Genomic DNA, 25,719 nt, shown 5'->3' on the forward strand with positions numbered 1-25,719 from the left:
CTTCATCTTTCCCACCTCACTTTTTCATCTTCAAAAATGTTTTACTAATCTCAGACAAAACGCTTTTATATTCAGAGCGTGTACCCTACACAATAATAATTTTGATTATATTGACATATTTTCGTGTAGGTTAGGAACATTTAAAAAATATACCTTAGCTATCATTAAATAATAATATATATATATTAAATATATATATATGTATATATATATTTTTTTTTTGTATTAGGCAATTCACCCTAAATAGAGTGCTTTGTGCCGTTAAATAATAATTAATAACATACTGCAAGTTATCATGTTGTTGATATGAACCCTGTCCAGTTGCATGTGATTCATTTTATAAACATTTGTTCAGTTTAGTTGTAGGTATTTACATATATTTGTGATAATTGGTGTTGTGTGAGGATAAAATTGATATATTGTAATTTACTTGTGTTCTTATATCCGATGTTATTTTTTACTTTAGTTAAAATTTTTTATTTTTTGTAAATATTTTTTGCCCACAGGTACTGGACCCTTAGTTTGTTATTATAGTTTAATATTTAAGTGAAAACCTATCATTAGATATTATTTGTATTTTTTATAAGTTTATTATTTAAGAATGTAAAAAATCTGTTGGTTTTCCCAAATAAACAAATAAAATAAAATCTCTTTCCCTTCCCGACTATCTTCAGCCGCACAACATCCCCCAATTGGAGATGCCATAGTATCACTGGCTGGGGTAGTTGGGATTCTTGTGAAGTAATCAAATAAAAAAGCAACATTTCCATTGTGAATATTCACCAGGGCGTTTCTGAAAGTATATAAAACTTTTACTACATTGACGCAAGCAGAAGTAGGTAGTATAATTTTATATCTTAAAAGACAAAAATATATTTTCTTGCATATTCATATAGGAATTCAATAAGTTTCTGTCGATCTTCTCTATCCTTTTGTCTCCCATATTTACGTTTACCTACTACACCCCTGATGGCATGATCTATATTAAATTCACATTTCACGTGAGGGTGAATATGATTCAAAATAATATTATTTTATACGCACTTACGTGCAAATATATTAATATATTATTAACCTTCATGAACTGTAGCAGAACATACATTAAGATTTAATCAGATTCTCAGTGAGGAACGTACTGAATTGTGCTCGTATGAGTTGTGTTTCGCGTTTTGTACGAATCCGAGTGAAAACCGCCGTTCGGAATGATTGCGAAATTCTATTAAAAAACGTGATAATAAATTAGGGGAGGAATTCAATTACGTTCGGGCTTTGTAAAGAGAGGGCAAGTTTTCCATTTGAGGTAGCAAAAATGAACCTATTTCCATTGGTCTGGTTTGTTGGAAAACTAGACTACGTATTTTTGTTAAAACGTATATCAAATAAAATAATAAACTGAGCGGCGGGTTCTCACTGGGGTGTCGCTGGTTCAATGCAATGGCAACATTTTCAGCGTATATTTGTGGTGGTGGAAGGACTTCAAAATTTATTAGATTATTCGTTGAATTTAATTGAAATTTCTTCTAGTTGAGGATTCGATTATGTCCATGAGACATCGTATTTTTTTAACATTTTTTTTATTGTAATATAAGGAATATAGATACATAAAATTTAACAATATTACATTTTAGATCATCATTGGTCATGCATACCTTATCAGAAAAGAGGAGTTCTTGTGTCTGATAGGGGAGCCACGATTCTCACATAAGGTTTATGTTATAGTAATATTTTCGTGTAGAATATTGAATTTTTTTATTTAATTTATTTGTTCTGATTGGTTGAAAATACAGCAAAGTTTTGTAATATTTAATTTGAACATGTTGATAGTTTGTTCCATTTATTTTCATTTCTTCCGTGCACAAAATGTTACAATTATTTTGTACGAACATAGCGATGCCACTGTTCTTGTTTATTCTATTCTCTTTGTCGTTGACACATATTTATATCTATGTTTATAGTACATCACTCCACTACATGAATGAGTTTCTGTTAACACAATGTATGCCGGCTTTTTGAGATCATTATTAATTGTTGCTATAAATTCATCCATGTTTCGATGTATGCTTCTAATGTTCACGTGTAGAAGTAGTGAGCTGTAGTTGAGGTCGCTCTGGTGGAGACATTATTCTTCAAAACTGTTATATTATATTTTTTTTCTAGTGCATTGTATAAGAAGTCTGTCATTTTTATTCGTAGTCGATCCCGTTTCTTGCTACTTTGAGCATTATATTTTTGTGGGGACACGAGTTGCTAAAAGCCTGGTGGTCTGGGCTATTATTTTTTTCCATATATTTTTTTTGTAATGTGAAGTTTGCACAAACCGTTGTTTTATCCCCTGCAGGACACTAATGTTCTCTGTGTTCAATTGGTTCACTGTCAGTAGCCTGAGAGCATATCAAAAGAATTTGTATCAATGCTATCACGCTATCCGAGTATTCAACACTGGTTTGTAAAAGGAACTCAAAATTGAGGCGTTTGAATAACAAATAAAAGATTCGATTACAATTGTCTTGAAAAGAAACATCATCAAAATTACATCCACTTTGGCGATTGGTGTCACATATTATTTTTATTAATACCATTCCTCAAAATATTAATATGGAAATATATGAAACTCCTTACTACGGCTTAACGCCAATGAATTCATCTAAATTTCCCACATTTTTAGGTTTATAAATTTGACACATTATGGCAAGCATCGCCAAAAATGTTTTTGCAAACTTGGCATAATATACCAAAAATCGCTCGAGTGGATGGATATGCATAAATAATATTGGTACAATTAGCAGGCCTTTGGGCATACCAAGAGAGTGCTACATGACCGCGGTTACGTGATAACTCAGGACAGTTCAACACAATTTTGAAAAGTAATATAAAGTCATTAAAAGTGATGAAAAAACTGGCCTATAAACCTAACCTTAAGGAACCTATTTAATCTAGTTTTTCTCAACACTTCATCACTTTAAAATTTTGTTTAATTTCCACTGTCCTAGTTTAACTAACTACTTAAAAGATAATAAAAGTTTTCTACGAATTTTCATTACTCCAAGCAGTGTAATTCAAAATAACGTTAACTGGAAGTACATGCCTCAAAAGATTTTAGTACAGTAGTCTTACCGACGTACTTGGGAAATATGCCTATTATATTTAGTTACATACTAAATATCTTGAAATAACAATATTAAACAAACTACCCCTTTCCTGTTTAAGGCCCGCACAGGTTAAACCATTAAATTCCCTTAAATTTAACAAGTTTTACACAGCCCACTGAATTTAATGACTGAACTTGGGCTGTGTGCTACATTATTTATTTGTAGGGGAATTCTTTATTCTGACGTTCAAATTAAAATGAGACGTAAATTAAACTTTTACTCCCTTGTTTCAAAATAACTAACCCCGGGAGAGTTGTCAAGGGAAGTATTTTGTTATTTCTTGTACCTAATCATTTTTACTGCAACTCATTTAATGAATAAATAATTTAAAACAATTTTTTAATATTATAACTTCTAGTAAACAAATTATTTTTAATCAAGTTATGGCATATCATACGTCTCGTAAGAGGTTAAATTTACATCGCACACTTTTTGCCTACGTTAATCGAAATCGCATTACTTTTTTACAATACCTTTATTTTTATTATTATTAAAATGAAATTTTGGTGATATCTTTTTACGTTTTACAATATGGCTTCTTTTAAAATATTTTCCACTGTACCCCAAACACTTAAAAAAAACAAATTAACCTTACAATGTACCTTAATCACAACGATTATTTTTTATTGTTCGCCTATTTTTTTTTTAATTATTTTTTTTTACCAATTTCTTTAAATATTTATTTTCTTTCTAACCTGTAACGATAAAAAAGATTGTAAATGGAACATAACTGGTTTATCTTATATTCAACTAAAATGTAAAATTTATTAACATTTACAACTGTCTGTTTCCTAAATAAACTAAAATAAAAAAGAAGTGTGGAATCTTCTTCCTTAAAGAAACATTTCTTAAAGGCTCGATTCTTACAGTAAAAACAAATTTTAAACGATGGAGAAGTGAAAGGAAACATGAAACAGAATAAGACACAAAAAAATAAAAAAAGGTAATAGTATCAATTGGAAATCGAACCCAGAATCTCCGTTTTACCGGAACAACACATCTAACCACTCAGCTATTGGGACCTAATTATTTTATTTAATTTTTCTTACTCTCATATTTCAGAATTAACAGAATTATCCGCAACTATTTTTTTTTCGTAATTTTGGCGACGTTTTTTTTGAATGATTAAAGTTTCAAAGAATTTCTTTGTAACTTAGATAGTGTCTCGGATAAACCGTTACATTTTTATTTGTATGTGTCTTGTTCTGTATCACGTTTCGTTCAGATTACAATTTGTTAGGCGGGTTTGGGTACCGCCGCCCGGGAACCATTTATTGGATAACCGACACCTCTGCCATAGGTCACGCCGAGTGGTTGGCTACATTTGGTGACTTAGCAGGATTGCCCGGGTTCATCGGGTGAGGTGTGTTCAGGATCGGGAGAGGTTGGTTTGGGGAGACCCTTTGATCTCTCAAGCTGGTCTAGATATCTGGAGGGATAGATCTTTCGTCCGTCACCCCTGGACACACTGATCCCTAGATTCCTACCCATCCTTCATACTTTTTTTCTTCTCAAAACTTCCTCTCTTTCATTTCGCTAAAAATTCCCTCCACACAGTATCCCCAAAGATGACACAGTCCTCGAAGGAAATTATCTTCTTCAGGGCCTCCTGTGTGGAGTTAAAGTAAAAAAAGATTTATTACTATTGTCTTTTTCTTGTCATCAAATTGTGATCCTAAATAAACCTCAATATGTTTGTAACATGTTATAAAATATGGCTATAAATCCATAAGTTTTATTCAAAGAAGATTGAAGTATCTACGTAATGTCCATGTTTTCTTGAGCCATATTTGTGCAAATCAATTAATTCTATCAGTGTTTAAATTTCAATATGTATTTGTGTGCAAAAATTAGTCATAAAAACTAGCTCCGTTCGATGCTGATCGACGGAGAATTAATTGAAATAGTTTAAAAGTATGTTAATCTTAGCCACACGCTTAAATTGAGAAAGAAAAGTGCTGAGGCACAGCTTGAGCGAAGGAAATTATAAGGGTTGTTTGGGCGAGATTAAAAAAACTGGGTTCTTTTTTATGGATCATCGAATGTACAGCAACATTTTTCACGACTATGTTTTGTTTGTGCTGAATTTTTTGTTTTTAATAATAAATAAATAAATTTAGGTGTACCCTCAAAGGATGACAGAAGGATACTGAATTTATCGCCTGGGACCACAAAACAAACAAATGGATCCACCAACAAACAACACTGACAAAAAATGTCGTTGAAAAGCTGACCCTTCACTGGGCAAATTGCTCAACGCGAACCTGGAAACACTAAAAAAACGGACGTTCCAAGGTTAAACACTGTATATTAGTATGGAGCTACATTGCAAAACTCAAATGTCAGTATTGTAATAACAGAAAAAAGACGCCTTATATTATCCATTTTCTTGTAAAAATATTTAATATTAAAAAATATGTCTTTACACGGAAACCTGTCGCTCCTTTTTCATGAAATCTGTGAAAAAGTGTCAAAAATGACTGAAAATATTATGTTATTAAAATTTCAGAACCTTAATTGAACATTTGTACGTTTTATGAAAATCTTTTTTTAAGATATTTTTGGATGATATATGATATTGGATTAAGCGAGAATTTCTGAGCACAGGGGAGGCAAACTGTAACTACGTGCGATTGCTTTTCCATCACTAAAAATAGTGCTAAACTTTAACCGAGAGCAAACCTGTGTGATTTTTTTGTATTTATATGTGAAAATTCAATCGTTTATTGCATAGAATTTTATGACACTATGTTATACTCGTATTTTCAGTTATTTTTGACAGATTTCGTGAAAAATGGCGAATTTTATGATTTTTATATTTATAAATCTTTTTCATATTATCTTTCTAAGTTAATACTGACTTATGATTATGCCACGAGTTGAGTTAATTAATAAAATAAGGGTTGGTTTGTTTTACCTAAAACGACCTATTTAGCATGCACAATAGGAAATGAAAACCTTTCACTGAAACGTGCGGAAAACAATCCTCTAACAAAAACTTAGTATTGAATATAAAAACCGTAGAAAAGTTTTTGTGACAGGTCGGATTCTATTTTCGTAAGGAGCCAAACCAAAACACAAACGAATTTATGATGTTTCTGGATAATGTGAAGCTCTAAAAAATTTTTTTTCTCTGAGGTCATCCCTTAAAATCAGTGATAAGCAACATTTTTAGCAGTGGACCACGGAAGGTACAAGTAATCTAATTTTACTAAGGATATTGTGCTACACCTCTAAAACTAACACTCGTGTCTTCAAAACAGTTACTTAAAAATATAGCACACCTGCACTGCAAGAAGTACTCGTACCAAACAATGAGGTTATCTCCTCAAGAAAATAGAGCACACCTGCACTGCAAGAAGTACTCGTACCAAACAATGAGGTTATCTCCTCAAGAAAATAGAGCACCCCTGCACTACAAGAAGTACTCGTACCAAACAATGAGGTTATCTCCTCAAGAAAATAGAGCACCCCTGCACTACAAGAAGTACTCGTACCAAACAATGAGGTTATCTCCTCAAGAAAATAGAGCACCCCTGCACCGCAAGAATTACCAAACAATGAGATGGTCTTCTCGAGGAAATAGAGCACCTCTGCACCGCAAGAATTACCAAACAATGAGATTGTCTTCTCGAGGAAATAGAGCACCTCTGCACTGCAAGAAGTACCAAACAATTAGGTTGTCTTCTCGAAGAAATAAAGCACCCCTGCACTGCAAGAAGTATCAAACAATTAGGTTGTCTTCTCGATGAAATAGAGCACCCCTGCACTGTAAGAAGTACCAAACAATTAGGTTGTCTTCTCGAGGAAATAAAGCACTCCTGCACTGCAAGAAGTACCTACCTAACAATGAAGTTGTCTCCTCAAGAAAATTTCATATAGTTAAAATATTGTTAAGATTTATCATATTTTTCAGCTAAATAAGCGTCCTTCAAAAAAAAATAAGAAGTCATATAAAGCTTTCCTGTAAGTAAATTATGATGTTTGATATAGGATTTTGCGACGCACTGTTTCACAGGTAAAATAAACATATTTGCAAATCACGAAAAGACAAGCTATAATAATAATAAGATACATTCCTTACCAAGAGAATATAAAAAAAAAATCTGTGCTTAGGGAAATTTTAAAGGTTTAAAATACCATAAAATTGATGAAAATGCGGTAAGTTAATAGTAAATCTACGTTGGATGTTTTGGAACACTGAGGATTAATGGAGCCGCGTGTTACCAATCACCGATTCAAATTAACGTAAAATCTTCTAAATATAACCAAAATTATTTTTTTCTCGAGGCTATTACTTTTTCCCGACATTCTAACCAACCAATCTTTCCCAGTGACAAGTAGCCTATCACCTGTCCTCCGCGACATCAACCACCCCTTTCACCCTTATGTTTTCCTGGTCCCTGGTACCCTTGCACCCTTCTGTACTCCTAGTATCTTTATCAGCACATTCCACGGCTCAGGAGAAGGTAGATGAATGTGTCTGAAGCTATTTTTTAACCCTCCGCCCCAGTGACGGGTGTAATGTATTTTCCAATAAGGCTTTGCGGGAAGGCAACACAAATAACAGGGTATTTGTTTTTTCCGAAACGCCTACAAGTATATAGCGGGTTCAAAGGTAATTCTCATTAAGTGGCATGTACGATGTAAAGATAAGATACATTTAATATATGTGACCTTTTGAATGACATTAAGAAGATAGGTTTATTGTAAGCGTAGGCATGTTTTAGAAATAACATTTTTTTATCATCTGACATTTTCAGTAATCTATTTTTCACAGAATTAATGAAAAATACGAAACAAGAAAGTGGCGTGTTTTTCAGTTTTTTAGTAATTATGTATATATTTTAGAGATATATATTTCACGTTAAAATGACATAGCGACCTGAAAACAAATTCGTCAGCCTATAATTTACCGACAGAAAAAGCCGTGGAAAATTTGACGAGTTCGTAAATAGGAATAGCTTAATGCGAGTTTTTTTATTTATTTATTTAAACACCATAAAATGGCTTTTACAAAAGAGTGATTACAGAACAAGTAATGTGTACACAAAAATATTATTGCAAGTAATAGAGTTGTTAATAGAAGTGCAGTTAAACAATACATAATTAATATCTACTAATGAAGTAATAGTTGAATGAGTACTAGGTTTGTATAAGACCTGATATAAATCGAGCTATGAGGTGTTTATGATAACGAATAGTAATTAATTTAAAGTAAATTCTATTAAGGCCTAGAATGTTATAATAACAGAGAATATTTTATTTTTGCAGCATAAGAGAAACATATATCACATTGCATTACATTAAAGTATAAACAATACGAATTCGTACATCCCAGACAATTAAAGTTCAGTTAATTATATTATTAAATAGAATAACATAAATGACAAAATATTTTATTAATTTATAAACATATTTTTGTAGGTATTTTATATACTCAAACTTAAATACATAAAAAACAATTTATAAAATTTAAATGTCTTTTAATGAAAATCATTATGCACGACCTTGGCCCGTTGAAATTAATACGTTTTCATCTCATCTAAATTTTCATCTATTTCCATAAATTTTCGTCTCCCAGTTTATCAAAAAACTCAAACACCTTATTCCTCCGATGTATGCTTTGTTTCCACCTAATTTACATTCTGAATTTAAATTATTCCACGAAGCTTCCGTCGTACTCTTAAAAAGCTGTCACCTTAAATACCACGTAAGTTGTCTAAGACGGTTTATGTAACTATCGTATTATGAAGACTAGGGCATGCAAAATCACTGAGAAACGGCATTACCTATAAGAAGATGTTATGGTTATACCGGTAATTTAAATAAGGTAATTAAATGCGAAGAATTTATATGCGTTAAGAGGAAGACTGCTGCCTTTTTCATGGAAAGATAAAATTTTGATTTGAAGCCAAAATACCCAACAAAATAATAAATTTTATTTATTATTTGCGTCACGTTCCATTAACTCAAAAAATATCTATGTCACCTCTAAAATCATTAAATATTGAATTATATGTTTTATAATTTAAATCAAAAATAAATAAAACAGCATCCGTACTAGAAATTGGCTATAGCTTTCGATTAAGAAAATGAATTTAAAAATCCAATTTTAAGTTTTGTACGAAAAGGGCCGCGAAGCCGTTCCTCTTAAGGGGGTCAAGTGTTCTGAATAATTTTACTGTACAGTTAGTAGAAAATTAAAGGATTTTGAATAGAATATACAAGAACACAAGAAATGCCTTGTGGGGGCGGTTATTGATCCAAATATTTGCTTATCCGAGGTTTAAATTCCCAAAACAAAACTGTGTTTACGTAATGTCAGGCGAGAGTAAGTGAGACAGAGCGCTGAGCTGTCGGGCTAAATGAAACATCAGTTTTCATTCAAATTTTTATTGAAGACACTTCTAATTTTCTTTATTATTCTTTGATTTTGAAGAAATAAATTTGTCGAAATTGCGACCTCTAGGTCCGAAGCCAAGCAGCTCTGATTTGGTCATAGGACCGAAATACAAATAATTTTAATAAAAATATTGACCGGAATTACGGTAAAGCAATTTAAACCGAGTTATGCATGCCCTAAATCTGACGCGACGCCGACGTCAAGAGATACACTCGAACCAACATAATATTTCTTAAAACAAAGTATACAGGAGTGAGCGAGGGGGGAGGCACTCTTTCGTTAGACGCTTATATTTCGGTGTGTTGGCATATACGCATTTACACAAAGTTGGCCCTGTTTTCACAACCGTCTAATCATTTGTCATGTCGTACAGGATGGACTGACAAAATATAAATTTTAAAATATGCATTGTCATCAAAGAATAAGTAAAAAAAATGATTTTCAGTTTATATCTTAATAATAAATCTGTTTGGAGAAGCGAAAAATTTCCAGGTGTAACCTCTTACATAAGACTCCATATTTATTCTTTTTTTTAAAATAATAATCTGTTTTGAATCTATTGTTAAGGCGGCTAGTAAATACTAGTCAACTAACTATAATTTTGAAATATCTAAGTATTTGCCAGAAATAAGATACTGCAAGGTTTTCATAATGATTTTAATTTCTTCCGTACAAAATAAGGATGTCCATACGTCTTTAAATAAGGATGAAATAGTGCATCAAACATAGAAGTAAGGACCCATATGTCTATGGTATCAAAGCTTTTTTTTATAAATTTTAGATATATATCAATTGAAGCCAGAGTCAAGTTAGTCTCTCAGAAGCTGGGCGTACTGTACATAGCCCGCTGATACTTTAATAGTACACAATTGCTGATCCTGTACAAATCACAAGTGCGCCCTACTGTAGAAAATGGCAGCCACCTCTGGTCTGGAACCCCAAAATACCTAAAAAAATGACGCTTGATAATGTGCAGAAACGGGCGGTCCGTTTAATTGATTCCCCTCTCTTAACAGACGGATTGCAATCTTGAAAGCACAAGTAGGTAGGCTGTCTCTGTTCTACCGGTATCACAGTAAAATATGCTCCGAGGAACTAGCGTAATTGATCCTTTAGTCGGCACAGGTGCATAGTCGGGAAACACGCCAAACGCGCTCCAAAAATATGTACACGGTTGAAATTTGTCACAGGAGAACGGGTCGCTTCTACAACTCGTTCTTCCAAAGGAAGAGGACGAGATTCGATGACGTCCATATGATCTCTCGCTGGGAATAGCTTAACGGCAATTCTATTCCTGCAGAGATACCTATATTCGACGTCCTACAGGACTTGGGAAGTACATTCATCCATTTGTTTTGACGGCCTTCGTGGTCGAGGCGTAAGGCCCTCGACTAGCAAGCCGGAAGTCGCAAATTCAAATTCGCAAAAAAAAAAAAAAATTATTATCTTACAATTAAACTGATTGATCAGTTTTGTAGGATCTAAGTAAGAGAAAATAATGTACAAATAAAAAAAAAACTGAATAAACACATTAAAAAAAATAACTTTTCAGTCAGTTTCCACTGCTCACTGCAACGAATGACCGCGAGGAGTAGAAGAGCCTCATCTTACACGGAAATTGGAGTGGTGGTCATGATCCTCAACAATGAGGATCAGACTTCAGGAGAAGTTTTCAACAGTTTTCCTCTCCTTTTGCACCTACTTACATAGATCCCCTGCTTTTAAAATCAGTGTATCTCTTCTCATTTACAATCATAAAATATTAATTTTACGGGACTCCTTCATAAAAAGGTGATTTATTTTTCCATTATATTCTATGGTTGTACTTTAATTACTGATAATTCAAGAGGTTTTATTTAACCCCAACGACATGGTGGAATTTAATGGAATTTTGGAAAGCTCCCAAAGTATCTAAAAAGTGCTATTTACTTATTTTTTATGTTGTCGTAATAATAAGAAATAACATTTTAGAAACAAGATTAAATTATCTTTGAAATGTTTGTATTTGAAATAAGTTAGATACTCGTATTTCTAAAAACTTTAAATTTATCGAACATGATAAAAGGCAACAAAAAAACTTATTTGAGCACTTTGACTCGAAACGTCCATAAGTAACTCGATATTTAGAAAGCACATTCCTTTTGTGAAGGGAATTAGTAAGAAAACTGTTACTTCATTCTTTATGCCTTAAAAACAATTTATATATTTTTTTTTAATTTTCAACTGACAGTGAAAAATTTTTGCCAATTTTTAACCATTGACATTTTTTTATAAATATTTAAGACAAAATAAGAAGAATAATTACTCATCTTTTCAGCGACGAACAAATCACATATCTACGCATTATAAAAAAAGATAAAACATACTTTTATAATGAATGGACGCCCTGGTCAGATATGTCCTTCATGGCTTCTAATGGAATATGTTGTTTGTGGCTAGTAATGCTAAAAGGGTTAAAAGATTGGGTGTTTGGTTGAGGTTATTTAATTTGCGGCAAGGAAAATAAATTTATTTCATTCATGAAAGTACTAAATCATTATTTTCTATTTCCGAGGTAAGCGCTTTCGGGATATTTAATTAATTTTAAAAAGAAAGACAAATTTTCCTGTGTTACGAATAACCTAACAATTTTTGAAAAATTCATACTACCGTAGTTAGCGAAAAATGTTACTTGTGTTGTGATGGAGGACTTAACCAGCCGAGGAATCGAACACACAACGCCTAGGTGGGACCCGAATGCGATGTCAACTCAACAAATTGGTCAAATATGAACCATTAAATTAAACAACTGTACTCTTGGGGTTCTAGCACAGTGATAACTTGTGTTTTTGATGAACTTTCTTTACTCCAATCTCGAAAAGATTCAATTATCCGCGTATATGACTTTTTTCAATTCTAAGAGCTACGTTAGTTCGAGTAATTGTAGGTATAACGAATATGTACGTACATTGTCAGCTTACCTGACGACTGAGGACGCACTAACAGCGGCTTTGTCTACCGACTGTCGGAATCGGATCATCAGATGACGGATTTAGTCAATATCGTATTGATATAGGGTACTATCGATATCTACAATAGTTTACTAGTCTTTTATGGAACCGCCGCACTGTGAGATAGTAAAATTCATCAGGTTAAAAGATCTCATATTATGTAGGAGGGTACCTTCCTACACACAGCAGGACACTTGTGCGGTATTCTACACACGTACATAGTACACTTGTGCGGTATTCTACACACGTACACAATATACTTGTGCGGTATTCTACACACGTACACAGTACAGTTGTGCGGTATTCTACACAATTGTGCGGTATTCTGTTCTGGACATTAAATACGACTAAGGCCGTTGCAAAAAACGTTTCAATTCCGGCCAGTGGTTTAGTGGCGTGATACTGAGAGTACCATCTGCTGTAAAAAGTGCAGAAAAATATGCTACAATTTCAAATTCTTCTTGAAGTCGATTTCTTACCAGTGTAAAATTTTTGCGCCACTCTGTATCCGCGTGGCTTCCCCATTTACTTTACCCGGAGGGGTGGGGAGGCAATGTATCACGGAATTACTTAGCGCATTATACAGTGACAAGTTGTCTGATGGAGCCAGCCATATCTGGAGGAAACAGGAAGAAGGAGAAGTGGAAGGTTGTATAAGCTGCGCTGTGCAGGTAGCTGGAAAAGCAAGTGAAAAGACGATCACCTACCGAGGGGAGAAAGTTGAAGGAAACAGAAGTGAAAGAAAGCAAAAATATTTGGGGCTAAAATAATAATATTTTGAATCCATGGCAAATTGAATGGCACAATCTACCTAAGATTTTTGTGGGCGTGTTTGTTCTCGAAGAAGATTAAAAGTTTCCTTGCATACTTTTGCGAAACTGATCAAATATTTTTCAATGATCGAAATTCTCTCTCGAACATAAAAATGATTTCATTGAAGCCTGGGAGTCAATAAGTCTAATCTAATTTGGCGACATCAGTTTTCTGTTATTTCGGTACAGATTATATATCTAAGAAAATCGTTCTATCAGCTACAAACGTGAAATAAGTATTTTTAAAATAAATATAAAATCCCACGGCCCCATTCAGCGGTGTTTTTTAATCATAATAACAGGAATTAAATAAAATTAAAATAACGACCCATGTTTACTGAATTAAATTGAATAATTTTTAGATAACTTCAGTCTTTTTGGGTCTAAATATGGACTAATAATTGGTGAATTAGCCTACGCATTTTTTCGATATCAGCGGAACAGATAACAATGTCGATAAATTAGTCGACCTTTGACAGGAGAGAGAGAGAGAAACAGAGGGAAAGAGAGATAAATTAAAGATTCGGATCCCCTGACGAGCTTTGAAAAGCTTTAGTAAATTTTTACTTCTCTTTGTGAACACGGACGGGAATGTATATCTTCGTGTAAAATTGGCAAAGATAATATAATATTAAATATCTTTTAAAATTAGTTAAAAAAAATTTAAAATCAAAATTCTTTCTTATTCAAAAACATTTTCATTCATATTACAGTGGTATAATCAACAACATCAAATAAAAATAAATATAACTTTCAGTAATTAGTAACTACATGCCAGTGTCTATTAGTTTTACTACTCGGCTTTACCCAGTTTTGACAGTTGAAGGAATATTTCATAACTCCATGGCCCATGATGATAAATACGTTGCGAGCTCTTAAAGGTTTGTTGATTTGTTGTGTTTTTTGTAGCTTGAGGCGATCAACATCAAGGTGTTAAATTCGGAATCATGTACTCCCGCAAATGGTCATACGTTTAAATTTCCCCTTAGCACCGGCCGCCTATTCAAATTCAAATCCTCTCCTATCCAAAAAAAACGTCACCATTATTCTATTTGGAAATATCAAATTTTTTCATTTTTTCAATCACAATCCGAAGAATTAAATTTTCAACACTATTCAATAAAACATTATCCGAAAAGAGGTTCCTAAGTAGAAGATTTTTTACTTTTATATGCCTGATACTTTTTCTGGGCTTATAAGAAATGCTCGACTATGGAAAAAGGTCAATATATGTTCTACTTGCAGTATCGTTCATAATATTTCCAATATACTTCTTTCATAAATTTTTAGATCAAAAATAAATTATTTTGCAAAGCTTCGCAATGCACTGCCTTAACATACAAAAGAAAGTTTGATTGTTTTTGTATAAACAGATTTCTGGTCACTAATTCATCAAATTTCATAGTTGATTTTCAAGTTCTGTGAAGGTTCTATTCAAGTTCTTTTATTATATCATTATTGGCCAGTTTTTTCACAAAACTGAAATGATGAAAAAACTTGAATAGAACCTTGAAAGAACAGAAAATCAAATTTGAAATTTGATGAATTGTTCAAATACTATGAAACAATCCGTCCTAGGAGTTATTGTATAAACGTTATTAATAGAACCAAAATTAAAAAAAAGAGATGTTACTAACTCTGTGATAGAACCGCGTACCTTACGTATACATCCGCGAGCCGAACTGAACCTCAATTTATGGGAAAGAAACGAAGCAACCGCAAATGGCGCGAAACGCCGCTTCGTTCCTTTCCCGTAATTCGTGGTACGGCTCGCGTTTCGATTCGCAAATTTATACGTACCCTAAGGATCCTTAATCAAAGCTTATACAAAAAATCTACTTAAAATACAGTTGAAAAATACATTTTTGTACGTCTTCTCTTTAGAATGATATTTTCTTTGTTCCCCTAATTGTCTTACTTCCTCATTGTGAAGACATCCCATTAGAGATTGTGAGATAAAAAAATACCCCTTCATTTCTTCAGCCAACCCTTCTCTTTATTATAATGACAACCCTAACTCGTATACAGCCCTCAACACCTCGGATACCGATTTCATAATATTAGAGGGTGTGATGCTGAAATTCAGGATTTTTTAAGTTCCAACACGGCTTTGTAAATACGAGTACATGGTAGATATAATCATTTAAACGTTACATAAATTAACTTGGATATTTTATGGCGCCGGTTACTTACCTACTAATTACTGTCGCGACCCCCTTAAAATAAAAAAGGAATTAATAAAACCTCACAACCGCGACCCCATAATTACATATATTAACATGTATCAAAGTTTCACATTACTAATGTAAAAATTAACTAATAACTGAAATATTGGCGCACGAAACTCTACAAACAGAATTTTTATCTCAAAATTTATATTTATACTTAAGTTTTGGCTTGCATGACAATGTATTCATTTTTTAATTATTTATTTATTCAGTTGTTTTTACATTTACTCACGTTGGATTTTCTTAAAAATTGTTTCTATGAAAATTTAATTAGTTTTACTTTCCTGTTTCGCTTAAATTTATCTTTTATTGTTATGATTATGGATGGCATTACTGCATCCTCTTATTTGAAATCCTCGAGCTGCCACCATTTCTTCAACACTACAGCGGCTGCTGTCGAATTGAGAGATTGTTCACATTATTTCATTTTCCTACTTCCGGTGCACGGCGCGCCACCTGCTTCCGGTCCGCGTTTTACAAAGCCTATCACAATTCAGTCACGGGCACAACTGTAAGGGTGCGTATAGACACGTGAGCCGAGCTGCCGAGCTGAACCACGGTTTATGGGAAAGGAAAGAATACCGAAAATGGCGCTATACGCCACTTGCCGTCGCTTCGTTTCCTTCCCGTAATTCATGGCAGGGCACGTTTTTTCTCATGTCTATAAGCAGCATAATATATTAGGTTTTGTTCGTGCAAAATCATTGGCAAAGCCCATACCATTTAAGTCACGGTGACGACTCTAATAGAGTGGCGTTAGTTTACGCAAAATCATTTACAAAGCCTATACCATTTCAGTCACGGTGACGACTCTAATATAGAGACATTCGCTTGTAGTCTAGAACTAAAAGGTACCAAGTCAGTGTCATAATTGATTCCTTCTTCACTTCTAGTTTCATTCTTTATTGTATGGTCATACCTATCATCCACGGGCGGTTGGGCTAAATTGAACATTTGTTTCCATTCAAATTTTTGTGGTAGACATTTCTAATTCTAGTGTTGTATTCTCTATTCTACAGGCATGAATGTATTGATTTTGTAAATTTTATTTTAAAATATTCACTGCATAATTATTTATGTGCTAGTTGAGAACCGTTCACGTGCGTTGTGCGGCCCGTCTGACGAAGCTACTGAATAATTCCACTGCCTACTTAAAACTTTGTGTAAGGTCAGCAAAAAGATACGACGTAACTTGGAACAAAGGTAAATGGTAGATGTCCGACAATGATGTATTTTTGTTTACACTATTATGAGAGGGGCTAGATTGGACTTAGAACACATCGAATTTATCGTAGCGTTGCCACTCTAATCTGTGACATGAAAACCAGTAGGCTTTCTTGCTAGCGTCTGCAAAGGCGATAATATTTATCGTGCAGTAATCTTTTACCCTCAAATATCGAGGAAAATTTCAATTAGAAATCATCGATAATTCTTCTTTTTAATTCGTCTTCAGCACGCATAAACGACTTAGTAGGCATATCTTCCACTATTCAAAACATGGATAAAATATTGGAAACTTGGGCCGAACGTCCATGAAATCTCCGGCGTACACGTAGGTATTTCACCCATTACAATATATCCGAATACCGTCTCTATAGCAGGTGGTGCATTCGTATTACTTCTAGACAAAACCCTATTACCCAGTAAAATATCAACGTCGGATGGAACATTCCTGTTTTTGTCTGCTGAGCTTAAACCAACAAAATGCTCAAAAAACTTACTGAATGATTTTATACCATATTTAATAATCCGAGGGTCTCCAGTAATTCAAACATCCGTCCTTTCCGTTCGAGTTGTCAATTTACACCATATTTAATAATCCGCGGTCTCTAGTAATTCAAACATCCATCCGAGGATGCCGAACACTGAGCAACACTGAGCACACTATCATCTTTATTGACATCTTGCATCAACTATACCGGTCATGGTGACAATTGGGATGGGTACATCTGGCAGGTAGGAGGTTGCAGGATTTGAGATTTCCTATCCATCGAGTCTTTACGAATGCATACCTACCAATCATATATATATATATCGTGAACACTTTAGATAAATTACCTACCTAAAAAAAATCGCTTTTCACATGAAAATGAGGCTGGAGCAACAGTTACGGTGAATGGATTGCGCTATCGAGAGATGATTCATGATTTTTTATGGCCGGAATTGGATGGTATTGATCTGGACAACGTTTACTTCCAACATCATAAAAATTTCACTGGAATTTATGTATTAACGAATGTCGTGGGCTTTGCAAGTATTCAGATTTGTGGGATAAAAGGACCATCAAGAAAAAAAAGGTAAATTTCCACAAAATTTAAATAGAATACTAGCATTTTACACAATATAAGGCTTTCTCCAAAATCAGAGATTTAATTTGAAGCTTTGGGTTTATTTATGAAAATGATTCACCCAAGTCATGAGTTTTGTTCAAATTATTTTTTTTTGTAGACATCTAAACAAATACTCTGGCATATTTTAAAAAGCAAATTAGCAATCCACTAACATTACACGTCATAGAGAGTAAGCATATTTCAATATTAATTTTAATGGTTATTATTTACTCAATTATTGAAGACCATATAAGCGATTCCTAAACAAAAATCTGAAACAGAAAAATTAGAAAAGGATATGGTCACATCTAGGGCAAGGCCGGGGCAAGGGTAAGGGTTAGGGTTAAGGGTAAAGGCAAGGGTCCTGGTTCGAGTCCTAGATGTGACCGTATCCTATTCTGATTTTTCTGTTTCAGATTTTTGTTTAGGAATCGCTAATATGGTCTTTAATAATTAAATATTACAATTTGAGGTTTTACTCACAAAGTTATTCCAAAAGGTAAATATTATTTACGCTATGGATCTACTATCTTTTTTACATCATATATTAATCTTTTTTACATCATATATCAATCTTTTTTTACATCATATATTAATCTTTTTTACATCATATATTAATATTTAAAAAAAATTATACGACCTGATGCCACAGAAAATTGTATTTTTTTATTATTTTCTTATGCTTGTATTTAACTGTGGCTAGCAATGATCGTATTGGGTATATTTATATGGTTGAAAGCAAATAAATAAATGCATTCCATCTACCACCTCCTTAAAAAATGCAAACATCAATGTTATTTTAGCCAAATACCCAACTAACTAAACCCAACTAACCTCAGTCAGAAATATCACTTATCTGACAAACTAACCTAACCAAATCTTAACTTATCTCTCGTTCAACAATTTTCAAATATTCTCCAAAAGCGTGGAATTTTATCTATTAAATGAATTCCTTGTCCCAATATGTTTAAGTATTCTTACATCGAACGTTACAGCGGTTCCCCAAAAAATACGTGTTCAAAATGAACCGTGCCTTTTAAGACACTATTTATTCAAGTTATGCTGACAATGCGTGCTGAAATGCTCGTTTAGAACGCCATTTCGTAATGCTACAAGTATTTATTTATTCTAAGTGAAAGCACGTTTATGTAAATATGTTTTATATTTTTATTTAAAACAAAACAAAACAGGTACAAAATTTTAATTTATTAATGCACACAAATAAAGTATTGATTTCATGCTCACTTCAAGAAATATGGAGTGAGCTCGAATCTTAAAAATGTATACAGATTGCATCCACCGGTTCGTCTATCACTAATCTAAAACTGAATGTACAATGCATTTGACCAATGAACGTGATGCTGAATCTTATCAAGCAATCGCATATCTGTACAAAAGAATTGTTGCACATGTTAAAGTGTACGGTGATTTTACGAAGAGTTTTGTTATAAGTAAATTGTTAATGATATCACTAAACTGTGAAAAGTTAGCGTGATTAATCAATCAGTACGAAAATAAATGTATGCAAAATTTGAATGGTGTACGCCTAGGCGCGGGAATTAATAATCTGAATGTACATATATATGTTAAAGAAGTGTGTGAGAGATGTAGTTGGGGGCGCCCCAGGAATACGACAGCACAGTCGAGTGGATGAAAAACTGGATGCGAAAAATAAAATATGTCGGCAGGAACGAATAATCTTAAAGTATGTAAACTAGTGATTGAAAAAAGACGTCAGAGACGCGCCAGAAAGGCGAGACACGACCTAGTAAATGTAACGCTGGTTGAGAAAGAACACAATCAATGATTCATTGGAATTTGAACCTTTTTTAAAACACTATTCTTTTTTACTCCACAAGTGTACAATCAACTTTTTTACACATAATTAGAACCCAATTGTGTATAAAAATCATGGAATCCTTGTAGTACAAATTGATCGTTATCATTCGTGAAATTGTTTTCGGGGAGAGTTATTAGTTAGCATAAGGTTTGAATGTGCAGTACGTCCTTGCTTATAATCATGCAAATCACTGGAGTTGTTTTGTCGGATTGAAAATAAAAGAAAATTTCTATTGTGTTGGTTTCTGGTAATTACCAGCATCCGTCGCTGGTAAAAATTCCAGACTAATTTGATTGATAAAATAATTGGATTAGAGTAGTAAAAGCAAACGTACAAATTGGATTTACAGATTGAATGCCGTGTACGAGATTACCTACAAACAAAAATACAATGGAAATTATTATATGAAAAAAATAACATATTACATTCGGTTCAGTTAGGTTAGCAAGAATTTTAAAATTGGTACTGGAATACATACTGCATACTGCATTTGATACAATTGTTTTCAATTTATGCAAACTTTTAGAGTGCAATGTACATTTAAAGTACTATTAGTATTTGATTTGGGTCGTTTAACCTTTTAACATTATTGCTATAATTGATATTTTTAATGTGATAACAATACCGATTGGCGGGAGCCATTGAATTCATTGTAAAAATACAATTCTCACTTCCGCGACTTTCTAGCAACTTGCATTCTCTTCGTCAAGTTATGGTTCTGTCATTGAAATCTCTATTGTAACCTTACTTTCCGTTATTTATTAGAGAGACAGGCGTTATAAAACGTTTTTCAGCTGTATGCGCAGACCTTTCTTTTTTTGTCCTTAATATTAGACATCGTGTTTTTCATTTCTCATTTTTTTCCCACAAATTCTTTAAAAAGCGTCAGTTTATTTGCAGGATGCTTAATCAATTCAATAGCCTAAAGTGCCAAAATCAGAGTGCATTGACACACCAATAGATTTGCTGAGAATTTTCTTATAAAACTGAATCATGCCAAAATAGATCCTGGATGACCCCAGTAACGCCCTTTTACTTGTCACCTTTCACCCAAAAAGCTATAGGCCACTTTCAACTTGGCGACTTCAGACTACAAGGGCTATAGATGAATCTACTATTCCAACAACTGCAACTTAACCAGGTTCCAATAGAAATTGCAAACCGCAAAAATGCAACCGGAAAGCCCCTGCGCCTCGTCCCCTTAGGTTTAGTTTAGGTAAGTAATGTTACGCATTTTTTAAATCATAATAAATTTTGAAAATACTGGGTTTTCCAATAAGAGATGTTATTTTGATATTCAACCGTAAAAGATCATTAGTTTCGTTGCTTGTGTTTCACGTAGCACCGTCTTGTTGGAAGTAAACGTTGTCCAGATCAATACCATCGAATTCCGGTCATAAAAAATCATTAATCATCTCTCGATAGCGCAATCCATTCACCGTAACTGTTGCTCCAGCCTCATTTTCGAAAAAGTAAGGTCCAATGACTCCGCCGGACCATAAACTGCACCAAACAGTCACACGTTGAAGATAGAAAGGCTTTTCAACAATAACTCTCCGGGTTTTCCGAGCTCCAGCTCATCACTCAAGATGATTTGCATTTGATTCACTCAAGTGAATTTTAATAATTTCAATGCGTTGTTGAAGCGTGTATTGTTCCATTTTTATTAATGGCGTAGTTTTTATTTGTAAAATGTCAAAAAATGACAGTTACAAAAGTAACATCTACCGAAATAGCGGGCTATTCAAAATAAAACCTCTTATTGGAAAACCCTGTATTTTCTTTACGACAATCGCACTATTAATTGCCAAACTATGACAGATATGAAAACGTTTCACGTGGTATAATTTTTAGGCAGTTCATTTGTAGAATTTTTGTCTGATGTATGTTTTAGTATGGGTATCCTTGTGTGAATTCTGGGATTAAACCAAGCATATACTTGAGTGATTTATAAGCTTTCAAAATGACTTAATGATCCCATTATTTTTATCTCACTCTAAACATATAAAGTGTATAATTTTAACAAAACCAACTTATTTAAAAAGTTTGTAAAAATTGTCTAGAAATAATTCTACTTCCATTTCAAAAGTTCTTAAAACACCTCAAAATAAAATTGACAACTCCACTGGGTCTAATATCTCCACTGCATAATTTATAACTCCCCCATTTTACTCACGGATCCGTCAAAAGTTTAGTGGCTTATCAAAAGTTTTCAAGATATTTATCTAATAATTTTTTCAGGTGCTTATTTTTCAAAGAATTTTGGAGTCCGTCCTGCCAAACTTTTACCGTTCTTCAAATTTACGAGAATAGCTCATAATTCCAAAACACCTTGAATAACGGACAAATTTTTGTTTGATAAGTTGTTTTTTTAACTGTAAACCAGAAAAACAAAAAAGTAGTTTTTACTTCCTGGAAAATTGAAAGTAAAGGTAAATTAACAAAATTGTGCTTGCGTATGATTGTAAGATAATAACCTATTTTTTTATTGATAAAATAATGTTTATAAGAGTAGGTTTTTATGCATAGCACAATTCGGTACTAAAATTACTAAATGGTTATTAGACTTAGGTAGGACAGATTCCGAAAAATTATTAAAAAACGTAGTCTGAGTTGATTTCCTCGATTTTGTATTTTGTATTTACCTAAAAAATATTTTTTTTATTTTTCTTTCTTACATTGATATATTATATTTTTATTTTATATTTTACATGTACCTATCTGGATTTTATTGTTCATTACTGCTAAATTGTATTTTCCTAAAAAAATATTTTCTTTCTATTTTTCTTTCTTACATTTATATGTTATATTTTAATTTTATTTTATATTTTACATGTACCTACCTGGAATTATGTACACGCAACCTGCCAATTTGACTGTCCTAAAACGGGAAACTTCCTAGTTGGACAGTCAAAGCTTCCTTTTATATTTGTATATCTTGTATGTAATAAATGTAATAATAATAAATAAATAAAAATAAATAAAATAAATTTTATGTATAGCACAATTGAAGTACTAGTTGAATGAAGTACTGGTACATAATGAATTATTTGGCAAGTTGGAAATAAGCCGACGTGGCTCAGTGATCCAAAGCGTCTGACCGGACATCAGAAGGCGCGGGTTCAATTCCCGTCGGCGGCATTTATTTTTACTCGGAAGATATTTTCAATTTGTATTGATATTGCAGGCGTCTAATTATTGCTTATAATAAGATAATACCTAACCAAACTGTTTAATCAAAGGTGTAGCAAATATCTAGTACGGATATATGCTTCTTTATTTATTTTTGTTTAACATTATAAAATATTTTCATTTAAAGAAATTGATTTTTCATGATGTTAGAGGCAAGATTGGAAATTATGTGTGACTTAATGGTAATTATTTGTTTCTTAATGGTTTATTTGTGACTCCATGGTAATCATTTGTGACTTAATGGTAATTATTTGTGATTTAATGGTTATTATTAAAAAAATAATCTCTTTGAAAATTTAATGAAATAAAAAATATGATATTATATTATATATACCGTATTATATTTTATTGTCCTGAAGAAGATTGAGTCCAATCGAAACCGGTCGACGAATATAACTCGAAATAAAGTGGTTTAAAACTAAAGTGTTTGTTTCATTTTGAATAATGTCAAGCCACAAAGTGTTTGCTTTCATCGATAATTTAAAAAATATGAATTAATAAAAATAAAAACCTTTTGATGGGTTTAAATTTGATTTTCAAACGACCATTAGAATACAAATTTGTCGTAAATTAATTTTAATTTTCAACAAAAAAAGATTTTTTACGATTTCATTGTATTTACACAATAGGATGGGAAACATTATGTAGTTAATAATTACCATTAACTCACAAAAAAATTGTCAAAATTGCCTTTAAAATCCTGAATTCTTTAATGGCCTATAGTTTTTAATTAAATATACAAATTAATAAAACAGAACATATTCGTACTAGATATTTGCTATACCCTTTGATTTAAAAATATCATTTAGTTTTGTCGCGTATTTTGGCCTCAAATCAAAAATTTAAGGTTTGTGTTCCTCTTTAGAATGGACAAATAAATACAAATATTTGTCTATACCAAAGTTTTTACCAATATTTGTACTTATCGATAATTGTTACTAAAAATAGTGGTGTAAACGGCGGACTCCTTGGTCGAGTGGTAAGCGCCGGTGGAAGTTGCGATTTAAAATTCCCATGTGAGCAAATTTAATAGTTAAATAGTTAAAAATAATAAAAGTATACTTGAGGCAGGTTTCTGAGTGGCTTTAATTCAGAATTGAAACATTGATAGAAAAGCCTATTTCGAGATCAGATCTGAATAGCCTAGTATATCCACTTTCCTCCTCCCCATCTACTTCCTATCCCCACCACTTTTAGCCTCATAACATATCCCAATTGATAATGCCATACCGCTTGGTGCGGTATTCACACGAAAAAAACACGAACTGGGTTATATTAATTTGATTTAAAAAGACACAACAAAGTTATTTTGCAATTTTGAAGACGTATTTTCGTAATTTATAAAATTATTTCGAAATATATTATAAATTTTTAAATATTGAGCCAGAAAATCGGAATTTAAAAAAAATAAATTAATTGATCGTTATTTAAAAACAACACTACTAACGATGCATATTATGATGTTCCGAGCAAGTGCGCTGAATTATAAAACTATACTTAAATTTTATACTTACTTTTCCTTCTTACATATTTTAGAATATTAAAACTATCAAAATATTACGCAGAATGGCACATTAGTAACGCAATATTGTTATTTGAGAAGATATTCAGTGTTTCCATTTCCTCTTCTTAGAACTATTACGCCGCTAACTCAGATTATAATTAATGACCTTACTAAATTGAAAAGCATCAGCTTTGCCAGTTGTGGGTCAAATATTAAATAAACAAATCGGAAGTAACTTTTGACTTTCCAGAATAATGATATAATATCTACAGAACCTATCCATTTTATCACAACAACAATAAAATGGATTAGGTGAGCCTTCCCACTGCAAAAAGTGACCATGATCGGAGAACGATATCGCTTGCCGCCTCATGTACGATTCTTCAGATTATCGATGATGCCAATTTACATACATATCTAGGAGACGTAATGTATGTAGATAGGTAAATGAAACAATTGCTTATTACTTCAAAAAATGTGCGTTATTATAAATTGTATGTGTATTATGTAATAATGCTAGATCATTTTCACTATAAGAAAAATATCAAAAAGAGAGCTTCCGGTGAACACGCACGCACCCACAAAACACTTATTTCCGTCTATGTCTTCAGTGATCCTAAGATAAGTAAGGACTCTACAGCTGATTTTACAGTAAAACATGATTTCGTTAAATTGCGATGATAGCCTAATATATCGTAACACGTGTTCACAAACCTGCATTGGCCTTAGTGAAATATAAAGACGAAATGCGAACATATTAGGATTTTTATATTTTTACAAGACGTGTTCTGACTTCTTGATAATATAATCGCATTTGGAAACCTATCAATTCGTTCCTTAAGGGCCTATTTATTATTTATTTATTAATTGGACAATTTGTATAGCGCCGTTTTTGTGAGATATCACCTCAGGGGCGCTTTGCAGTTGATGCAAGTATTACAAACTATATAAATATTACAAAAATGACTGTTATTTCCAGTATAACAACTGCGTCTTCCAACAGAGCCAAGGGCTACCCATGGGAGCTCCTACTAGCCCACTGTTGGCAGATATTTTTATGAATAACTTAGAAAATAAGATTTTTAATTGTAAGTCATCACTTTTAAATAATGTTCTTACTTGGAAACGATATGTAGACGATATTTTTTGTATCTGGACGGGAACAGAGCGACAACTAAATTCCTTCTTCTTATAAATTCATTTCATAAAAACATTCAATTCACTGTAGAGGTAGGCAGTAATGCATCGATTAATTTTCTGGATTTAAC

The 25,719-nt window shown here is 32.8% G+C and overlaps 1 protein-coding gene across 1 annotated transcript in view; it reads right to left on the minus strand.

The window, feature by feature from the left end:
- The window catches only part of LOC149416797 (uncharacterized), a 542,858-nt gene that overhangs the window by 404,645 nt on the left and 112,494 nt on the right, over positions 1–25,719 (minus strand). The window lies entirely within an intron of this gene.

Source organism: Hesperophylax consimilis, chromosome 16 (assembly GCF_061612785.1).
Source record: "Hesperophylax consimilis isolate HC1 chromosome 16, BYU_Hcon_1.0, whole genome shotgun sequence".
Classification (NCBI taxonomy): Eukaryota; Metazoa; Arthropoda; class Insecta; order Trichoptera; family Limnephilidae; genus Hesperophylax; species Hesperophylax consimilis.